The following is a 23,224-nucleotide window of genomic DNA, read 5'->3' as shown; positions in this document are numbered from 1 at the left end:
CACACACACACACACACACACACACACACACACACACACACACACATTCAGGGAGTCATATGGACAGAAGTTAAAAATACCAGATATTCCCAGGTGAACTCCAGTAAAAATGCAAATTGGCGATAACACACACACACACACACACACACACACACACACACACACGTGTGCTAGCGCGCAAGAGCCTTCAAGTCATTAGGTTATTTACAGCTCGTACAGTCCCGTGTGGTCTAGTGGCTAGGATACGCGGCTCTCACCCGCGAGGCCCGGGTTCGATTCCCGGCACGGGAAGAAAACTATTTTGTATAGAATGTGGTGTAGTAAATATTTGTATGCTTACACAGTTCCCTAATAAGTCATGTATATTTTTAGAAATAGACATGACGTAGGATTGATATTATTGGGCTGTTTCTTTACTAAAATTAATAATATCTTGCAGGGAATTGAGAGAGAGAGAAAAAAAGAGAGTGAGAGTTACATAGTTACGTTGACTATATATAATTATCAGATCATTCATATCCTAATGATCTAGACTAGGTAGTCTGTCCCTAATATTGTCACAGTACCGATACTCTACTGCGGGTTAAGCCTACGGTACTTATTCAACAGTTTTCCGGAACAAATCGTACTGGCGTCGTTGAAGGCGGTAAGTTGTTGGTGACGTCAGCGGTTACCAATTCATGCTCGGCAATAATGTCGGTTTCGACGCCCGACTAGGAGTAGGTCCGATTTTCTATTTAAAAGAACTTCCCGTGCCGGGAATCGAACCCGGGCCTCGCGGGTGAGAGCCGCGTATCCTAGCCACTAGACCACACGGGACTGTACAGAAAGAAAGATCACTTTATTCTTTAGAGAGAGAGAGAGAGAGAGAGAGAGTTCATGCACTATGCATCACACAATCCTCAATAAAAAATAAGAAATATCGCCGATGAATATGCAGATGTAGTACGCGAACCCAAGCATGCGACGTACGACGGTTAAGAAATCAATGCTCACTCAATCGAGAAGCAACTTAATCCTCGCCACAAACAAACAGCACGCGCACATTATTTTGCCCCATGAATCATATGCACAGCGTCAATCAATTACCGACGCCACTTACTGAGGAGAAGCGACGAGCCATGCAGCGAAAATGAATGATATAAAAAAAAGAACGTCTACATAAATCTCTGACGTGAATATATCTTTCATAACTTGAATATATATACATACAGAGGCCGACACATACCGAAGAAAAAATGTGTGTGTGTTTGTGTGTGTGTATGTGTGTGTGTGTGTGTGTGTGTGTGTGTGTGTGTGTGTGTGTGTGTGTGTGTGTGTGAGAGAGAGAGAGTGTGTGTGTGTGTGCTTTCCATTAGTTTTTTTTCTCACTAGTGTTTGCTCATATTTAATTCATCGATGGTTGGCGAGTGTTGGTCCTGAGTGAGAGGGAATGAGTGTTGAAGCGAGAAGAGAGAGAGAGAGAGAGAGAGAGAGAGAGAGAGAGAGAGAGAGAGTTGAGGTTAATAAATAGTAGACACAATAGACACCAACCCACACATACACACAAAAAAGGCAGATTGAAGCAGATAAAGTAAAACAAAGAAATACACAAACACAGAAGTACACGATAAGGACATAAACCTAGCATAGAAGAAACTGAGACAAAAATGATAACAGGTTCAGACTCTCATAATAAGAACAAAGACAGGTAAAGACAGGTAGAGGTACAATATTAATTTGATCAACAGCAACACCTCCCTATACGCAGTGCCGCAACTCACCCTCCCTACCTGCTTCATTACCTGTCCTGCCCCGGAATCATGATCAAAGGCCGTAATTCAGTATTTGATTACAGAATGAACACATAATTAATTTTTCCTCGGCCACCCTCTCCTATTATCTAGTCCTTATTTTTCCCACTCTCTGTCCTCTCCCCTTTATCATCTCTCCCTCTCTTCCTCTATTCGTTTTTAGTCTATTGTCTTTTTGCATTTCTGCGCTTTCACACCTCACTTATTTTTCATATATTTTTTGGGTTGCTTTTTTTCCGTCAGATTAATTCTCCTTGTTTAGAAAGTGTTTGCATGACCTATATTTTGTTTGTCTGATATAAATGATTCAACCTCGTCTTTGTATTATGAGCACAAGTAAACACACACACACACACACACACACACACACACTGAGAGAGAGAGAGAGAGAGAGAGAGAGAGAGAGAGAGAGAGAGAGAGAGAGAGAGAGAGAGAGAGAGAGAGAGAGAGAGAGAGAGAGAGAGAGAGAGAGAGAGAGAGAGAGAGAGAGAGAGACCGTCCAGTTCTCTCTTCCTAGCCTGCACACAAAAGCATACACACACAGATTATCGTACACACTCAAACAATAGGGCGACAAATCACACACAACACACAAACCCCACCTACGTCTCCCCCACCCCGACACACTCGCACACCTGTCCCGTCCACACACTCTTACACGATACGTCATTCAGCTTTAACGCGGTGGCACTCAAGGAATCAGTCATATAAATCAATCCTTTAGTCGATGTCCCTGATTTACCTGCCGTAGAGAAAGCCCCGCGGCATCCCTGGGCCTACCTTCTCCACTGCTTCTGGGCAAGACGGATGACGGCAAAAAGGAATCCGCTGGGTGAGGGGCAGGGGAAGGGGATGGAGCATTGTGTTTGTGTTGGTGTGGCTGTTTGTCTTGTTCCCTGTCGCCTCCACTCTGCTCTTCGTCTTCCTCTTCAGCTTTTGTTCTCTTTTTCCTCTGGTCTCGTTCTCTACCTCATCGCTCGCAGTCTCCTCCTCGTTTGTTCACACCTGTTGCTTTTGTTGTCAATTTTGAGAGCTGAAGTGTGGAGAGAGAGAGAGAGAGAGAGAGAGAGAGAGAGAGAGAGAGAGAGAGAGAGAGAGAGAGAGAGAGAGAGAGAGAATTTAAATTTGTAGGTGAAAATTCAAAATTCATACTGTAAACTTGGTCATTGGATAGATTATCATCATCATCACCATCATCTTAATCATTATCACCATTAACATCATCATCACCATCTACGTCATGATCATCTTTATCGCCACTATATTGATCATCACATTCAACATCACATTCATCACCCGCCTCATCGTTATCATCCGTTTCCCCGGCGCATAACGAACGCAAATCAAATAACAAACATTTCACGGAACAACAAATTTACTACATCTGTTGAAAGCGACAATAACAATAACAATAACAACGCATCAATATCCATCACCGATTGCACACTTCAAAAACAAATAAAGCTGAGCGAACGGGAGTATTAAAAACGAATAGGAAAAATAATTCACATAAAAGAGAGAAAAAAAATGTAAAAGAATACGCGATGAAATAAAAGTGAAGTGGGGAGACGGAGAGGAAGGGAGAGAGGGAAGAGGAGAGAGGGGAGGGAGAAGAGGAGAGGGGTAGAGGGAAGGAAAACCTCAAATATCGGGGTAAAAGCGACCAACCCATCACTTTGGTATTCTAGCGCACCCTGCGGTCATGCGGTTGTGTCACCCTTCCTCCCTCCTTCCCTCACTTCCCCTTTCCCCCTTCCCTCCCCTCGTCTCTTCCCCTCACATCCCGGTGGAGAAAGGGAGAGAATGGACGGAGGGGAAGATGGGAGAGAGACATTCAGAAAGGGGAGAAGAGCAAGAGGAACAAGGGGAAAAGGGGAGGGAGGGGTAGTGGGGGAAGGCGCTTCATCGAGGGAGAGAGTCAAAGAGGAGAGAAGAGCAAGGGGTCAAGGGAAAAAGAGGAATTGGAGAGGGAGAGGTAGTGGGGAAGAGTATGTCACGGAACTTAGGGGAAAGAATGGAGAGGAGCAGGAGTAAGAGGAAAAGATGAGCAAGAGAGCGAGATGGAATGAAAGAGGAACAAGAGGAAGGAACAGGGAAGCAAGAGGGTGGGTGAGGGAAAAAGAGAATATAGGGAGAAGGAGAGTTTGTGGGGGAGCGTATGTCACGGAGCAGAATGGAAAGAATGGAGAGGAACAGGAGTGAGAGGAAAAGATGAGCAAGGGGGCGAGGTGGAGTGCGAGAGGAAGGGGAGGAAGGGGGCAGGGAAGCATGAGGGTCAGGGCGAGGGAGAGGGCGAGGGGAAGGGTATGACAGGGAACAAAGGCAGCAGGTCGACACACAGTGGGTTTCATATTTGCTCTGTTATATTGTTAGTGGCTGACTTGGCAGGCCCGGGAGGCGTCGTTCATCACTGTGTTTGGTTATATGTTTATACTGCCCCTGTGTGTGTGTGTGTGTGTGTGTGTGTGTGTGTGTGTGTGTACTGGGGGCATTTAGTACTCATTGCATGTGTTTTGTGTGTGTTTTTGTGGCCGTGTTGGTGTATTTCACTGTATAGCGTGTTGTGTGTGAGCGACATAATCCGCGCACATCACTGAAAATACCGTGTTATTAAAGTTTAAATTATTCGTGATACAATAAACGTTCAACATCAATTTCTACGCGTAAAATAAATTATTGAATATCTCGCACAGGAAGGACAACAACGGAAGAACTACAAAACAACAAAACTCGGAGATAGAAAACAAAAATAATAAAAGAACATCAGCATAAAAAAACAGGGACTATGAAGGTCAGCCTCGTCCAGGCATAATTAACGGATATCTCGCATGCCATTCCCTTGTTCCGTCCACCACTAAGCCTCCGGGAGCGGCAGTCTAATAGTAATAACAAGTAAAAAAAGATTCTGACCCTGTAATAACATGGCCGAAGCGTGCGAAGGGAATCTGATGCCGCTGCGCACACAACTCACGCCGTTTCTTCCATCCACCGTGCTTGGGCAAATATCCGCCCCAGACAGGCATAACCCCGGGCAGGCAGGCGGGCAGGAAGGCAAACAAACAGGTGGTCAAGGGCCGGCCTTTTACCTCCTACAAACCGGTTGGCGCCGCGTCTCCGGACCAGCAGGTATTGGTGATGAGGCGGGCAGGGAGCGGCGGTGCGGCGAGCCAGACGGGGGCAGGCAGGTGTTGGGTGCGTGCGAGGGGTGACTGACAGGCGAGGGAGCAGCTGGAGACAACTTGCAAGGTGGTGGGGGTGTGGAAACGACCAAATGTTCATGTATGCTCACACTGTAAAAAATAAAAGGTATAAAAAGGGTAGGAAAAGGGTATACTTATAGTGTCTAAAATAGTGTACCCATTTGGGGTATAAAAACCTCTGATATACCTTTTACAGTATACCCTTGCCAAGGGTATAACGTGTGCTTCCCATACCCTTACCCAGGGGTATATTCAAGGCAGAGAACAAACTGCGAAAGGGTATTCTAGGTGATTATACGTATATCACCACCACCACCACCAGTACCACTACCACCACCACCACCACCATACCACCACCACCACCAGTACCACTACCACCACCACCACCACCACCACCACCACCACCACCACCACCACCAGTACCACCACCACCACCAGCATCACCATCATCACCATCACCACCACCACCACCATCATCATCATCATCATCATTATTACCACCACCACCACCAGCATCATCATCATCATCATCACCAACATCACCACCACCACCATCATCATCACCACCACCATGATGATGGTGGTGGTGGTGTTGTTGATGATGATGATGATGATGATGATGGTGGTGGTGATAATGATGATGGTGGTGGTGGTGGTGGTGATTATGATGATGGTGGTGGTGGTGATGATGGTGATGAAGTTGGTGATTGTGGTGGTGGTGATGAGGGTGGAAATGGTGGTGATAGTGGTGGTAGTGGTGGTGATGGTGGTGATGATGGTGGTGATGGTGATGGTGGTGGTAGTGGTGGTGATGGTGGTGATGATGGTGGTGATGGTGATGGTGGTGGTAGTGGTGGTGATGTTGGTGAAATAGTTTTCATAAAAGTGAATATGTACCACCATCACCACTACCACAATCATCACCACCACCACCACGTCCTCTACCACCACCACCATCTCATCACCATTATCACCATTACCACCACCACCATCATCACCACGTCCATCACCACCATCATCACCATCACCCCCACTACCTTTACCACCACCACGACCACTACCACCACCACCACCACCACGTCCACCACCACCATCACCACATCACCATCATCACCACAACCACAACTACCTTCACCATCACCACCACAACCACCACAATCACCACCACCACCACCACCACAACCACAACCACTACCATCACCACCACCATCACCACCACCACCATGACCACCACCACTATCATCACCACCACCACCACCACCATCATCATCACTACCATCATCACCACCACCACAACCATCATCACCACCATCAACACCACCACCACCTCCACCATCACCTCCACCACCACCACCACCACCACCACCATCACCATTACCACCACCCCCACCACAATCAGCACCACCACCATCACCACAACCACCACCATCATCATCACCACCACCACCATCATCATCACCACCACCATCACCACCATCACTACCATCATCACCACCACTACCACCATCATCACCACCACTGCCACCACCACCACCACCATCATCATCATCATCATCATTACTACCACCACCACCACCACCACCATCAGCATGTGGTAGTGGTGGTGGTGATGGTCGTGGTGGCATATGTTGTGCTAAATCTAATGTAGGGTATACACTTGTACTTAAATACCTTGCCTCTTGACTGAAAAGGGTATTTGTGAGGTTAAGGGTATTTTAACTCGAAATTATACCTTAGTTACTGAGATATACCCCTTTTATACCCGTCAATTTTTACAGTGCAAGTACGACGAATAAAGAAGATGAAGGACCGTCGTCTTGCATTGTAGAAGAAAGACATAATTGTAATACTTCATGTTAAGCAAAGAAAAAATAAATACCATTACACAGAGGAGACGAAGACTCAGGTTGTGGATGAGGAGGTGAAAACGAACTGGTGTTCATAAACGTTCAGAAACAACGAGCGTAAAAGATGAGATACGTTTACCTTGCGTTATAAGACAAAGACGTGACGATAATACATCCTATCAAACAAAGAACAACAAAGCTACCACTATTGCGCAAAGAACACACACGAGAAAGAAAAGCTACACGCAAGCACGCAAAGAAAAAGAAGAAAAAAATGAGACGCGCAAGAAAAGATGAAAGAGACGGAGGGCGGGCGAAGACATACAACAGCAAATTAAATGAGATGTGCCGAGGAGGGCGGATGGCTGGCGAGCAAAGAGATAAGATCAGACACAGACGTTAAAGCAAACATTCAGGCAGTCAAGCACGCAAACGTCAAAAATACACGCACGATAGTAAACCAGGAGGCAAACAGGAGGGCTGGCAGGCAGGCGGCCGGGCGGGCGCTGCAGGAATGTCGAGGGGACGGCAGGAAAAATAAAGAAAGGCAGAATGATAATCAGAGAGGAAAGTATTCAGACAGCGTGCGCCAGAAGTTGTAAAAAGCCCCGGAGAGTGGAGAGCTCTGATCCGGGAAGACAGGCCGCGAGGAGGAGGAAGAGAGAGGGGAGGAGAGTGGAGAGGGAGAAAAGTACTTATAAGAGAGAGAAGAAAAAACGTAAATGAGAGAGTAAGGAAAAAAAACCATAAGCGAAAAAAACACTTATACCTGGAGGGAAGGGAAGGGAAGGGACGGGAAAAATAGACACGGTGAATAACTTATATATGTATTTTTCTCTTACTCTTTCTTTTCTTTCCGGCTCAAAACGTTCCCTGCCCTTGCCGTCCCTTCCCTTCCCTCGCCTTGCCGCCCAGACTCTGAAAGTAAACACGTGAATAGCAAATTGTACACACGCCTCCTCGGGGGACGGAGAGCAGAGCGGCGCATAAATCTTCCCTTCCTTTAACGTGTGTTGCTTGTGTTGCTTTCCTCGAGTCTCGCTTCCGTTGCTCTGTTTTGCGCTTGTGTTCGTAGGTCCAGGTGTTGGGAGATGTTGGTGAGTTTCTCGGCCGTTTATTTAAGGTCATGTCTTGAAGAATTCGTTGTGTTACTGTTTTACTCTGTTGTGCTCTTACTGTTTAACTCTGTTGTGTGTTGAGAGGTGTTGCTTAGTGTTGTTTGGAGGTGTTGATGAGTGTTGCGGACGTTTATCTTAGGTCATGTCTTGAAGAATTCGTTGTGTTACTGTTTTACTCTGTTGTGCTCTTACTGTTTAACTCTGCTGTGCGTTGAGAGGTGTTGCTTAGTGTTGTTTGGAGGTGTTTGGAGATGAGTGTTGCGGCCGTTTATCTTAGCCCATGTCTTGATGTCTTGAAGAATTCTTTGTGTTACTGTTTTACTAGCGATGCAACAAGGAGTAAAGGAGATAACGTACACACACACACACACACACACACACACACACACACACACACACACACACACACACACACACACACACACACACACACACACACACACACACACACACTTTCCTCCCTTTTTATTTATATTACCGAGGAGTAAAATTGTGACATGGCTTCAGGCTCGTAATTTCCACCGCACGGAGATAATTATTTCACGCGGCGGAGACTCATTCGTTCGCTGCTCATCTTCGTGAAACTCGCACACTAAAAAAGAGAGAAAAAAACGTTGAGCTTCGATGTTTTATTAGCGCGTTTGCATATTTCACTCCTCCCTCGTGTATCGTTAATTAGTAACCTCGCGACCAATATCGATACTTGGAATTGAAGAGTGAATGAGTAATAGCGTCAGTAGTCGTCGTTCTTCCTTAACCTCTTTATATGCTGATAGAAAGGAAGGGCTGATGATAATGATTCCGTCCTGGTTTTAGTGTGGCGTCCATTGTGTTCGTTGCTTTACAGTCTTTCCGTGACCATCATGTGAATAGTGAGACATTATTATACATCATATTTCTTCTTATATAATCGGACTTAGTAAAGGATGATACAGTAAAATAATAGTTCATAATAATTTCTGTATCTTCTTTATCGTCCATTATATTTCTCGCTTTACTCTATTCTTGGCCAACAGCTGAATGCTTGAAAAAAAAAACACGCACTTATAATTTTTTACATGAAACTCACAATAATGGAAAGTAGAGTCATCAAGCGCTGAATAATAAAATTCCATCGTACTGTCTCCCTTGCAATTTGTGTTTATGGGAAGGGAATGAAAAATTAACCACGACCTTTCACCGTTCTTCACTCTTTTTGACTCGAGTAAAAAGAGAAAGATAATTTACTAATTGCGTTGCCGTGCGTTCTTCCTCTCATGTTGTGAATGACTCTCAGACCTGCGACAGAAAAGGCTGATGCGGAAAATGAAGCAACTTTTTCTCCTGTATTTTTTTATAAAGTTGTGGTAGTGCAGAATGTGTGTGTGTGTGTGTGTGTGTGTGTGTGTGTGTGTGTGTGTGTGTGTGTGTGTGTGTGTGTGTGTGTGTGTGTGTGTGTGTGTGTGTAATGTTTTGCAAGACGATGTTCAAGTGTTCATTTGTGAATTATTCTTATTTCAGTGGAATTTATCGTAGTGTTTATAGCAGTTTTTGAAGACCACAGAACCAAAATATTGCCAACGAAAATTCAATAACAGAGACAACAACAACAAAATCTGTAACCCAAACATAAACATAACATACACAGCAGTAAAAACACCTAGCCTACATCACCAACATTAGCAACGGGATGATACAAAAATTACCAACAATCTCAACGACACAAAAACCGACAACACCAGTAAGTAGTTCTCGTAATAGCTAAAACGCACCGAGAGATCCAACAAGAAAAACAAACTCAGCTGCTCGCCTCTTAAGTTCCGTCGCTTTGTATTGACGCCGCTTTGTCTCGTCTGTCTCGAAAACGTACTCTGGCTCACACACACACACACACACACACACACACACACACACACACGGAACAGCTTATCTACTTACATTATCGCCTTATTGTATTTTTTCGTTTACTCTGAGTTGGAAAAGAAAAGAAAATTGAATAAAAAGTGCGCATTAGTAAGAGAGAGAGAGAGAGAGAGAGAGAGAGAGAGACTATTGAATTAAAACCGTTTCTTCTGTCCACGTGTGCCAGAAATATACTCTCTCTCTCTCTCTCTCTCTCTCTCTCTCTCTCTCTCTCTCTCTTTCACCCTGTCCTCTCCCGTTGCGGTCGGCTGCTCTCAGGAGTACAAAAGGACTTCTACAATAACACATAAAATTACGTCGACAAATATACCGACTATACCGACCGAGAGTGGAGCAGAGGAAGGAGGGGAAAGGAAGGAGAGAAAGGTTGTGGAGGGGGGAGAGAAGGAAGAGGGTAGAGGAGTAGAGTGAGTGAGGGAGGGAGGGAGAGAGAGAAAGGAAAGAGGAGGAATGGAGAGTTGAGTGAAAGGTGTTCCGCAAGAAAAGAAAGTAGAAAAAATAAAATGAAGGAGAGTATAGAGACTGTGGAATGCCTGTAATGGATTAAAAAAAGCCAGGAAAAAGAGAGAGAGAGAGAGAGAGAGAGAGAGAGAGAGAGAGAGAGAGAGAGAGAGAGAGAGAGCATGCAGAATTACAGAGGCAAACATACACATGCAGAATATATATATACACGTTACATACATACCAGCTGAAAGATACATACGCAGACGCACAAACAGACCAAATGACACGCGATAGCCTGTCACTGAGTGTTTGTGGGTAGACGAGATAAGGAAAGGGAAAGGAGACGCATCAGGGAGGCGGTGGATAGGGGAACCGGGGGATAGAAAGGGCGTGTGGGTAGAGGATACGAAGAGGAGAGCTGTGGCAAGGGAGAGTAGCTAGGGCAAAGTTTGGGGGAGACTGAGAAAGGGAGATGAGTTGTGGAAGTGAGGTATGGAAAGGGAGCCGTGGTAAGGGAAGAGGTTGAACGGAAAGACGGGGAGGGAAATCTAGGTAGGGAGAGGGTCTTGTGTAAGGAAAGAGACTAGGTAGGGAAGATGAAGGATGTTAGGGTAAGGAGGGAAGCGTGTTAAGGAAAGAGATGAGTAGGGAAGACGAAGAAAGAAGTTGGGGTAAGAAGGTAAGCGGGTTAAGGAAAGAGATGGGTAGGGAAGACGAGGAAGGAAGTTGGGGTAAGGAGGGAAGCGTGGTAAGGGAAGAGGTTGGATAGGAAGACGAGGAAGAGAACTGGGGTAAGGAAGGAATAGGGGTAAAGAAAGAGGCTGGATAGGCAAGACGAGGAAGAGAATTAAGGTAAGGAGGGAAGTAGGGTAGGGAAAGAGGTTAGGCAGGAGAGATTTGTAGGGGAAGCGGGGTAAGTAGAGAACTGGGGCAGAGGAAAAGGTTGGGTAGGGGAGCGAGAGAGAGGGAGGCAGGACGGCGCGCAAGGTAATTTAGGAAATGAAGCATTACGCCTGACAATGGGCGTCCGCTGTGCATTGTGCGCCGCCTCTTGGGCCATTCGGGAGCAGGAACCATTCGGCGCGTGGAACCGATGTGCGGAGGGGCCGACACGACGATTGACCTTTTGTGCCGCGACAGCTCCTGTTTCGCGGCCACTCCGCTCTATGGACGTCTCTCTTGGGCTGCCTCTTTCAACTTATGTCTTCGTATCGCCCTTTCCTCTCTCTCTCTTTCCCTTTCTTTTCCTCTCCCTCCCTTTTCGGTCTTTCTGTCAACCTTGTTCTGTTTCTTTTTCTTTTTTTCTTTTTTTTTCTTTCTTTCTTTCTTTCTTTCTTTCTTTCTTTCTTTCTTTCTTTCTTTCTTTCTCTCTCTCTCTCTCTCTCTCTCTCTCTCTCTCTCTCTCTCTCTCTCTCTCTCTCTCTCTCTCTCTCTCTCTCTCTCTCTCTCTCTCTCTCTCTCAACTTCTGTCCTCGTATAGCCCTTTCCTTTCTCTCTCTCTCCCTTTCTTTTCCTCTCCCTCCCTTTTCGGTCTTTCTTTCAACCTTATTCTGTTTCATTTCCTTTTTTTCTTTTTCTTTCTTTCTTTCTTTTCTTTCTTTCTCTCTCTCTCTTTCAGCTTCTGTCCTCGTATCTCCCTTTCCTCCCACTCTCCCTCACTCTCCGTTTCCCTCCCCTTTCGGTCTCTATTTCTACCCTTTGCTGTTTCTCTCTCTCTCTCTCTCTCTCTCTCTCTCTCTCTCTCTCTCTCTCTCTCTCTCTCTCTCTCTCTCTCTCTCTCTCTCTCTCTCTCTCTCTCTCTCTCTCTCTCTCTCTCTCTCTCTCTCTCTCTCATTTCCGGTCTTGGTCACGGTTACTCTGCCTCCCGCTGTCAATCTGTCTTTGTCTTTCTTTCTTTCCTTTTGCCAATCTCTTTGTCTTCTTTCTTCCTGTTTCCAGTTATTATTAAGTTTCCATGGATATGTTCTTTTGTCGCCATTCTCTTTTATTCTCTCAGCGGAGGGAGAAACCTACTGGGGTTCAACACAAAAACAAACAAAGCAAACGCATTCAAGTTCGACAGAGAAAGGTTGTTGAGGAAAGTTTAATGCGGTCGGGAAAGTTTTCAGTGACCAGCGGCGGAGCGTTGCCACAGAATTATATTTGTCGCACGTACGAAGGAGGAAATGAAGCAAGAATGGGTGTGTTGTTTAGATTTGTTTCGTTATCGTACGGGATTGCAGAGGCGAATGAAATACCACCAAACAAACATATAAATAGTAACATACATAAAACTCTGCATTGTTTGAGGAAATAGAGCAGGTAGGGAAGACGTTATGTACAGATTGTTTCAGTGTTATCGTTGTGAACCACACGGAAGAAAGGCTAAACTGATTGAATCCTGATTTGTGATGTACGATAACAGCCAAAAAATAAGAAAAAGAGAAAGAAGAAAGACTTATGCACTAGCTTAGATATCTTAATTTTGATGATATACTTGTACACCACCCACCCACCCACCCACACCAGACTTACACCCACATCCGCACACACTTCTCTCCCCACCACACACACCACACACACACACATACTCGCCCCCCCTCCCCACTCCCACACGAAACACATCACACATTTCCACGGCTCCTCGCGTCACGACATACAGAACCAGCGCATGACGAGGTGAGGCGATGCGAGGCGTGGAGGCAGGCGTGCACGGTGAAGCCCAAACACCGAGCAGCCGTGTGGGGCATGAATAAGAGGAACGGAGATGCGGAAACACTGTGCTGTCGTTAAATGTTCCTGAATACAGCGCAAACAGCCAGTAGTGTTGTTGTAACAGGCGCCGTTTGGCCGAGAGGAGGGAGAGGAGGAATGGAAGTTGGAGGAGGAGGAGGAAAATGAGGAGGCGGAAGAGGAGAGGAGAGAAGAGGAGAGAGAATGAGGACACACTGCAGGGGTAAGTGTGAGAGTGAGAGCCCACTTTACACCGACAGGGAAGAGGAGGAGGAGGAGGAGGAGGAGGAGGAGGACAGGAATAGTAGTGTTTGGGGAAAGAAAGAAAGGAACCAGACAAGAAAGTAAGGAAGGAAGGAGGAAAGGATAGAAGGAAGGAGGGAAGGAAGGAAGGAAGGAAGGAAGGAAGGAAGGAAGCACGAGAAGGAGAGAATAGCCTCGAGGATGCTGCGTCGTGAGTGGCTCTTTGGCAGGTGAATTATGAGGAACCGAGCAAGATTCTGAGAAGCCTATCTGTGCCTCACTCAGCGCCTCCTGTGCCTTCCTCTGTGTCTTCTTCGACGCTTCTCTGCATGCCTCCACGATCTCCCCTCTCTGTCTCTCTCTGTGTATTCCCCAGTCCCTCCCTCATTTTTCTTTCCTCTTTGCCTTCTGTGTCTTCATCTGTGCCATCTTCAGTGCCTTCAACGTTTCTCTGTATGCCTTCCACGATCCCACTCTGTCCCTCTGTACATCCCTCAGTCCCTCCCTCTTTATTCTTTTCTTTGTTCTTTCCACTGTGTCTTCTTCTGTTCCTTCCTCGACACTTTTCGCCATTCCATCCACGGTCCCTCCCTCTATCTCTCTCTGGATTTTTCAGTCACCCCCTCTTTCCTCTGTGTCTTCTTATGTTTCCTTCCTGCTCACGTTCGCTCTTTCTTTGTCTCTCCCTTTCCTCTGTGCCTCCCTCAGCCCATCACTTGGTCCTTTCCTCTGTTCCTCAGTCCCGCCCTCTAGTGACTGCCTCTGTGCTTCTTTCTGTGCTCCTCTCCTTGTGTCTCTTCGATGCGTCTTTCAGTGCGTCTCTTGTGGCGGAAGGAAGGAAGGAAGAGTTGGATGATTGGAAAGGAAGAAAGGAAGAAAGGATTATATGATGATTGTAAAGGAAGAAAGGAAGGATAGATGATTGGAGAGGAAGAAAGAAAAATAGTTGGATGATTGGAAAGGAAAATGGAAGGATAGTTGGGTGGTTGGAAAGGAAGAAAGGAAGGATAGCTGGATGACTTGAAAGGAAGGATAGATGAATGATTGAAAAGGAGGAAAGGAGAAATGGAAGGATAGGTAGATGATTGGAAAGGAAGAAAGAAAAGAAGGATGGGTGGATGGAAAAGTAAAGCAGTGTGAGGAAGTGAAGCGCAGACCTTAACATTACCTACATTTTCCAAAGGTTACACAAAGCTTGATTAACTCTGCTGAAGCTAATACAACACTTTAATTTGGTAGTCTGTATCTAAAGGTCAGGCGATGCGTGTTCTACAAAGTGAAACTAATCCGGTTCTAATGTCAGTTATTATTATTATTACTATTATTATTATTACTAACATTATTACTATTATTATTATTGTTGTTGTTGTTGTTGTTGTTGTTGTTGTTGTTGTTGTTGTTCTCGCCGCCGTCGCTGTCTATCACCTGTAATAAGAACATAAGAACATAAGAACGCAGGAGTCTACAAGAGGCCGGTAGGCCTGTACGAGGCAGCTCCTTTAACCCTAAGCTCCCGTGTATCTAACCCCACCTAATATCGCTGTCCATGAATTTATCTAGTTTATTTTTTAATGTGACAATTGTATTGGCACTCACCACATGACTGCTAAGCCTATTCCACTCATCCACCACCCTGTTAGTAAACCAATTTTTGCCTATGTCCCTGTTGAATCTGAATTTATCCAGTTTAAACCCATTACTTCGTGTCCTACCCGGTTCTCTTACCAATAAAACCTTATGAATGTCTCCCTTATTAAAGCCCTTCATCCATTTATAAACCTCGATCATGTCTCCACGCTCCCTTCGCCTTTCTAGAGAATGCAAGTTTAAGTGTCTGAGTCTTTCCTCGTATGGCAAGTTTCTCAACCCCTGAATCATCTTAATCATCTTCCTCTGCACCGATTCTAACATTTTGATATCCATTCTGTAGTAAGGTGACCAGAACTGAACCGCATAGTCAAGATGAGGTCTAACTAATGCTAAATATAGTTTGAGGAAGACTTCGGGGCTTCTGTTGCTTACGCTCCTTGAAATAAATCCCAGTACCCTATTAGCTCGATTTCTAGCTTGAATGCATTGTGCCCTTGGACGGAGATCAGAGCTCACTAAGACCCCTAAATCCCTTTCGCACCCAGACCTGCTTATGAGAGTGTCATTTAAGCAATAGTTATGTGAGGGGTTGTTCCTACCTACACTCAGAATACTGCACTTCCCTACATTGAACCCCTTAGTAAGTCTATCTTGTTTCTGAGGCTCCTGCTGTTAGTATAGAAGATTCTTAGCCCGTCCTCTGTTACTCCCCTAGAATTACTTCTAAGCTGCCTGGTTATATTATGAGCTAGATGTCCCCTCCCATTACTCCTCCCATTGCTCCCATTACTCCTCCCCCCCTCCCCTATACTAAAAAATCCCTCAGGGTACCAAGTGCTCGCTCAAGGGAGTCTGAGAGAGCCTCAACACCCTTGAATCAAACATCCTGGTAGAAGCCATTCAATGTTGTTTGTCTAAAAATAAGTAATACTGACACTTACTTCTTTAACGTTATTTCAGTTATGATTTTATTTGCTTCACCTTTTACAAAACTCGGCAAGGAAAACGAGGAAACATCAGAAACTTAAAATGAAAACAAGTCAGACGCAACGCAACACTCTTCCCTCAGCGGCGTGCAACAGGTGACGGACGGACGGGGGCGCCGCTCTGCCTCACACTCGTCGCTTTTCCACTTATTGCAAGATCTAAAAGTTTTCCAGTCCGTTTTTCACTCGTATGTTTGTTGTCATCAAAAAAGGACAGCATTATAATGTGGCACAGCAGTGTCACCCGTGCTACCGTTCTTTTTTTATTATTGGATATTGTCTTATACTTCATGCAGCGCTGACCCGAACGATAGATAGATTTTCCCGCGCACTGCATGCCTGGAGCCGAACCCCCTCACCCCTCACCTCGTTGCCTCCTGGAATAATTTTTTTTCTCCATTTATAGATGTATAACTGAATGAATAGAAAACACTAGACTTTTTCTGGTGGTTATTTTTTCTTAACCTAACCTAACCTAACCAAAAACAAGTCAACCCAAGCAAAACATGCTGATCCGTAGCTAAATATGTCTCTCCTAACCCGACCTTAACTTGCCTAACCAGAGCAAAGCAAACTAATCCGTAGCTCAACATAGCTCTCCTAACCACACCTTAACTTGCCTAATGGAAGCCAACCAAACCAAACCGAATTTAAGCTTAATTTCAATCAGAAGAATGGATACAGATGGTGAAGAGAATCAAGTTAATCACTGTACATGCAATCTGGAGGCACTTCATTAATTGCTTGTATGTGACATTTACTTTGTGCCCTACTCCATTGTTCACCGTATTAATAACAAAACGGGGCCGTAATAGACACAACCTGATTACATATTGCTAGTTTTTTTTTTTTTTTTTTCTTTTTATTTCGTTGCCTGTTGCGCCGGTAGGCATCTTCCTGGTGGGGCCTGATGGTCGGCTCAAGGCTTCTTCCAGGTGGGGCCTGATGGTCAGCCCAGCCCGTTCTGGCGCAGGCGAGTGTTTATAGTGGCGCCATCTTGCATTGGCTCATGCTGCCCCCCGGAACTCGTTCTTGATTCGCTTGGACGGCTTCCTCTAGAGTCCGGGTTGATGGGTGGTCTTCAGGACAGCATGTGGGTAGTTTTAAGCCACTCGGCGGTGACTGAAAAATCCGAGTGGTAGCGGTAATTTGTTTGTAATCAAAATCCATGTGAAATCTTTCTCTCTCGTACAATGCTTTTATAAATGTATTGCCACGTCGTTTTTCACAATATTTAAAGAGAGAGTGAAAAGGGGGTCTCAACCGGGCTCGAATTGAAGCGAAAAATCCTTGTGTAGTAAATGATGGCAGTCAAGTATATTTCGCTACCGTATGATTAAAAGTATGACAGTGGAAAGAAATATGATCTGGTTTAGATACGAAGTGCAAATGAGGCCACTCCTCCCTCCTCGTCTTGCCGCTCACCCGGACCTTGCTGGCTCACGCACCTGCCTCGTCTCATCCCCGTGAAACACCTGCCTTCACACCTGTCGTCACACCTGCAGGACACAAGTGGAGAGAAACAGATCTACAAGTTTTTTTCTTATATACGTAAAATGTTATTATTAAATGAAAGTACCACCAGAAACAATTGCCATCACTGCCACATAAACGAAGCAACTCCACACGCCAAAAGAATTAAAAACAAAAACTGCACACGTGTTTGTCTGCAGCTGACGTCGGCATTATTGTTATTGATTTCCCGAATTATACGGCGATTCATTAAATATTAGTTGGCAGGGGAAATTAGTGCGTGTGATTAAAGTGCCGGGATTTAAAAAAAAAGTAATTGCATTTTATTTATCATCTGGAAACACTGATATAATTCCTCCGGCTGACTGGGGACGCGAGAGGGAAAGGCATGTAGTAGGTAGGCGTACTAGGCGGTGTCACAATAAGGGAACATTGCACATCAGAGGGTACGTTGTGGTGGAACCGAGGTGAATGTCATGACACAGGATGGACAGGTGCGATGGTGCTTACAGGTGTGTAGGAAGAGATAGATAGATAGATGGGTAGATAGATAGATAGAGAGAGAGACAGAGGAAAGTCATAAGCAAATCAGAGGTAGAAGTCAGATCACACATAGTAAGAGGAACATACTCGTAGATAGACAGATATATAGCTTGAAAAGATATACGAAGAACAGGCACAAGCAAGCATTCTCAGAGGTCGAAGTCAAATCACACATAGTAACAGAACCCCCCCCCCTCCCCCCCCCCACACACACACTGACTAGGAGATAACGAGACACGGTGAAAGACACGAACAACAGCGAGCGACAAGGAGAGACAGAGATGGATGGACACAAAGGGTCGCATATTAAAACATTTCGTCGCCAAAGTCCACCTATTTGACAAGGCTTTCCTATGAATCTCGGGATTTCCAGAAGTAGTTTTATGACCCTGGTGGTAGTCTGACCCTTCTTCTGTACCGTGAACCTAAAGAACCACTCATTAGATCCCGATTAACCCCATCTTTGACCTATAGTAATACTTGATGTGAGAAGTGAAAGTGTCTAATAATATCAACCAAAGAGACTTGTACTCGTCCGTGCAGGCAGGCAGGCAGCAGCACCTACAAAAAAGGAAACACGAGCAGCGCGAGGCCTATACGGCGTCTAATAAGGTTATCTGCCGGAGTGATCCAATAACACTTTATCTCCCCCGACCACCAGACTGTAGCACGGCATAGTCTTTTTTTTTTTTTGTGCTGTTGCTATTATTGTTGTTCCCTGATACCCTGATATATGTACTCTGTGGGTGGGTTGGGAGGGTATAGTGTGTGTGTGTGGGAGGGGGGGGGGGGGATATGGTGTGTGTGTGTGTGTGTGTGTGTGTGTGTGTGTGTGTGTGTGTGTGTGTGTGCGCTCCTCATACTCAAACACAATATCCTACAAGAGTGAACGTTTTTGAAGAAGCGAGAAGCGAGCAGCTCTTTCTGAAAAAAAGAAAGGGAGGAAATACTCTCTCACACACACGAGAAGCGTAATATTTATGTATCACTATTGTAGGAAAGACAATTTTAACTTCTTTCCCCTTGAGGCTCAATGGCTTGCTTCTTTTATATTTTTTTCTTCCTGGAACATCATCGTAGGTCAAGTGTGGACTGGCTACACTCGTACACGTGGACAAAAGTCTATTGAAAGGAAGACTCGGGTCAGATTAAACCGGTATACGAGGAGGAGGAGGAGGGGGGAGGGGAAGGGACAGTGTGTTGGTGGATGTTTGAACAAATTAGCATTGAAGATGGAGTGATTATTAACACACACACACACACACACACACACACACACACACACACACACACACACACACACACACACACACACACACACACACACACACACACACACACACACACACACACACACACTAACACGCACTAACACACACTAACACGAACACTAACATACTACTCTAACACTAATATACACAAATACAATATAGAACAAAATCTTTAATACTATGAAGGCAAATATACCAGCGATTACTTTATAAAACAACAAAGCACTGAAGTTAATTAATTATGTGCAGGAAGTATCTGCGAACAATGAACAATAATGTAACTGAGCCAGCAAAGTGTATGAGAGGATTTGAGTGAGTCCCAAAGAAAAAAATAGTAATTAATGTGTTTTGTTTGTTTCAGCGCCACAGTGTTGTAAATGCTATCTTTGCTTTTTCGTATTTAATTATAAACAAATTAATTAATAATCAAATGAGCATACATGTGGAGGTACATTTGACACTATATATATCCTCCATTGCAGCTTCTATTTTTTTTTTGTTTTCATCCATTTGATAGTTTTCTTTACTTCATTGAGTATCTTGAGGCATTAAGGGAAACTTCTACCCAGTGTTCCCCTAAATGTTCTCCCTGTAAAAATAATAACGAGGTGAATAAATAACCAAACGACTATACATTATAAGCAACATACGAGGAATGGAGTTATTAAAATAAACAATTAAACGTGGAAATGTTTTTTGTTCATACATACGCCTATTAAGATTTGTATTATGTTATTTTTTGGAGGTGTGAGTTCACGTTTTTCACTTTATCTTTAACTTTAACATATGCTAGTTAGAAATTATCATTTTATCTTTACCATGGGACGTAAATATTATTTGAATTTGGTATTTTTAATGACCTCGTTTTTTCCTCGCCGTCAATATTACTTTTCCACTCGCTTGTCACGTTATTTTCCTGCTTCGTTATTTGTGTCGCCGGTAAGTGAGGCGCAGAACAGCCGTGATTACATTTTAGTGGCTCCGTCTTATCTTCAGGTGTCGTTTCCGTCGCCGTTTTCCTCCTCGCTATAACGTTAGGCATATATTATAATCATTCAGCAATTCGTAAGAGGGTCAAGGTGGTCTTGTGGCTTAGAGCGTCAAGCGAGGGTGAGGAGGTTCGAATCCCAGTGCTGCTGCGTGACGTCAGGAAGGGCGTCCGGTCATACACCCAGAGCCACAACCTCTAAATAGTGACTATAATTTATGAGCATCGGTAAAAGTTGTCTAGGCAATAAAGATTCAGCAGTTCGTAAATTAAACGCGTGTCTCCATCCGTGATATGCCAGACGTGCGAATACTGTGACATTTTCAATAATTGTGTCTTCATGAATTTTCCCTCTTCCTACGTTTATATTAATATAATGAACATTGTTTCTTTCATTTACGTATGCCGCAAGTTTAGCAAATGATATTATCAAAGTCATACTGTGATGTTCGGCGACAGTTTAACATAGCCTTTTATCACTTACATTCAAACATTTCTTTTTATACTCCCTGCAGTGCATCGTGAGACATAACAGAAAGGAACTATTTACACCACTCAGTAGCCTCGGCCCCTTCATTAGCAATATGCGGTTGTCACACTCAGACGATAAGATGGAAAATTTACCACCACTTTCCACGCCCTCGTCCTCCACTAAATAACAGGTAATCGTGATGGTTCTGCCTTTACATTTTCCTCCTTCGCGCGTCAGGAGCTTCACGCCTCGAGCCCCGAAGCCACCCAGCCAGCCAGTCGTGTTAGCTGCATGCACACTTTGCTGTCTCATAACGCGTGTCGTCATCGCGGGACTAATGTAATCTTCAAGTCCACACTTCACGCTCCGTAAGTAACAACGAACTTCCTTTCATGCCTTTCTCTCCCTCACTTCACCTCACCTCCTCTCGGTTCTCATAGGTGCCTCATCTAGTACGTAAGACTATCCTCCTCCTCCCTCTTTTCACTTCAGCATTTTCCCGCTTCCTTTTCATGTCTTTCTTCCTTTCATTTCTTCACCCTTCCTCTCTCCTTCTTTTCCCTCATTCTTTTCACCTCTTTCTTCCTAACACTTATTCATTCTTCCTTTCTCTCCAAATTCCTTTTCCTTCATATTTCTTTTTTTCCTCCCACCTCTCCATCCTATCTCTCCCTCCTTCCTCTCACTTTTCTCTGCTTCTACTAAATTCTCCTCCATCCTCCCTCCCTCTTCTTTCCCTTTCCTCCCTTCACCCACTCTCTCCCGCCCTCTTCTCCTTCCTTGCCCTTCCCCTTCTTAATTTCTTTCCTCTCTCCTTCCCTCCCTCTCTTTCCCCCCTCTTTTTTTCCACCTTCCTCGCAGTTTCCTTCCACTTTCCTCATACTCATCCCTCCCATTATCCTACCTTCCCCCAACGCTTCCTCTCGCCTCTCTCCCTGTCCTTCCTTCTAACCTTCCCCTTCCCCTCTCCCTCCCTTCCTCCCTCCCTCTCTCCCCTCCGCTCCCCACCCCCCCTCCTCCCCCCTCCCCCCTCTCTCAAACACACACCAGAGGGAGCCACAAGCAGCTTTAATAACGCAGGAAGCAGCAGCAAGTGTGTGTTTCCCCCCTTCTCTCTCTCTCTCTCTCTCTCTCTCTCTCTCTCTCTCTCTCTCTCTCTCTCTCTCTCTCTCTCTCTCTCTCTCTCTCTCTCTCTCTCTCTCTCTCTCTCTCTCTCTCTCTCTCTCTCTCTCGATATTAGGCTTACATTATGAACATTACATTAACTCTTTTTACACACCTCGATTATTTTTAAACTTCCAGGGATGAGATTCTTTTGTTACGAGGTAATAATTATATCTTAAAGCTTAGTTTTCTCTCTCTCTCTCTCTCTCTCTCTCTCTCTCTCTCTCTCTCTCTCTCTCTCTCTCTCTCTCTCTCTCTCTCTCTCTCTCTCTCTCTCTCTCTCTCTCTCTCTCTCTCTCTCTCTCTCTCTCTCTCTCTCTCTCTCTCTCTCTCTCTCTCTCTCTCTCTCACTGGGTGCTTTAATCTGCTTTCGAGAGATGCCGAAGCAGTAGTTGATCTGAGCTGAAAATCGGTGGCAGGAGACGGCTTAGTGGAGAGGCTGCGAAACCGATACAGAGGAGGAGGAAGTGCTGGAATAGAGGTTAATAAGAACACGATAGAGAAGGCATATACATTCCTTATTGAGAAGTAATTTTATGGGTAGAGATTGGTGAGTAAATAATTAGACAGATGGATACATAGAGAGATAGATGACCAAGAGTGATAGGCAGACAGATAGATTGATAGACAGGTAGAGACAGAGAGAGGAAAAAATCTTGACAAGTATAAAAATAGAAAAGTGTTCAACCTGTCAGCCTATTTTTCTCTTCTTTTTCTTTTCTTTTTCGTCTGAAGCGATCGGACATGAGTGGTAGAGCGTTCGTCATTTCGTTTTTGTTCTTGTCTTCGGTTTATGTGTCCGAGGGTTCATTCTTATATTTTTTTTCTTAGGTAAACACGAATCTAACTATTACGTGTCTTTTAAAGTGCTTATTCTCGTACTTTTTCTTGTAGGTAAACTTGGATCCAACTTTCATATGTCTTGTTATTTGTCTAATTTTTTTGGCATTGCTTGCGTGTCATTTTCCTTGTGTTTTGATTTTTTGCATCACTCTCAGTCTCGTTTTCTGTTTGACTGTCAATTTTCTTGTTTGTCTCTGTTTGTATGTCTTTTTGCATGTCCGGCTTGATGGCTGTAGGGTTGTCTTGGATTAATTAATTCGTTCTCTCTCTCTCTCTCTCTCTCTCTCTCTCTCTCTCTCTCTCTCTCTCTCTCTCTCTCTCTCTCTCTCTCTCTCTCTCTCTCTCTCTCTCTCTCTCTCTCTCTCTCTCTCTCTTCCCACACTCACCTTCCTCCTCCTCCTCCTCCCCCCCCCCCCAAGGCCCACCCACCCACCCACACAGAATGGTTTTCATAATGTCATTCTTTTCGTCCCGAGCACTTAAGAACCATACATAAATCAGCACTTCTGTGGAGGAGCGTAGGTGAGAGGGAGGAGGAGCGTGGGAGGGAAGGAGTGAAGGAGATTGGGTGCGAAGGGCGACAAGGAAGGTGGCAGGGAAGGTGTAAGGGAGTGTTAAGAGGGGAGGATTGGACG

General features: G+C 44.8%; 2 non-coding genes across 2 annotated transcripts; one reads left to right on the top strand and one right to left on the bottom strand.

The window, feature by feature from the left end:
- The first annotated feature begins 219 nt into the window (after positions 1-219).
- Trnae-cuc (transfer RNA glutamic acid (anticodon CUC)) lies at positions 220-291 on the top strand. The gene has a single exon. It is a non-coding gene; the product is annotated as a tRNA-Glu (tRNA).
- Positions 292-747: 456 nt separating this feature from the next.
- Trnae-cuc (transfer RNA glutamic acid (anticodon CUC)) lies at positions 748-819 on the bottom strand. Its single transcript has one exon. It is a non-coding gene; the product is annotated as a tRNA-Glu (tRNA).
- Between the last annotated feature and the right edge of the window lie 22,405 nt (positions 820-23,224).

The sequence above is a fragment of the Eriocheir sinensis genome, chromosome 15, assembly GCF_024679095.1.
Source record: "Eriocheir sinensis breed Jianghai 21 chromosome 15, ASM2467909v1, whole genome shotgun sequence".
Classification (NCBI taxonomy): domain Eukaryota; kingdom Metazoa; phylum Arthropoda; class Malacostraca; order Decapoda; family Varunidae; genus Eriocheir; species Eriocheir sinensis.
Note: the sequence above shows the minus strand (reverse complement) of the source record. Positions and strands in the feature narration are given on the sequence as shown.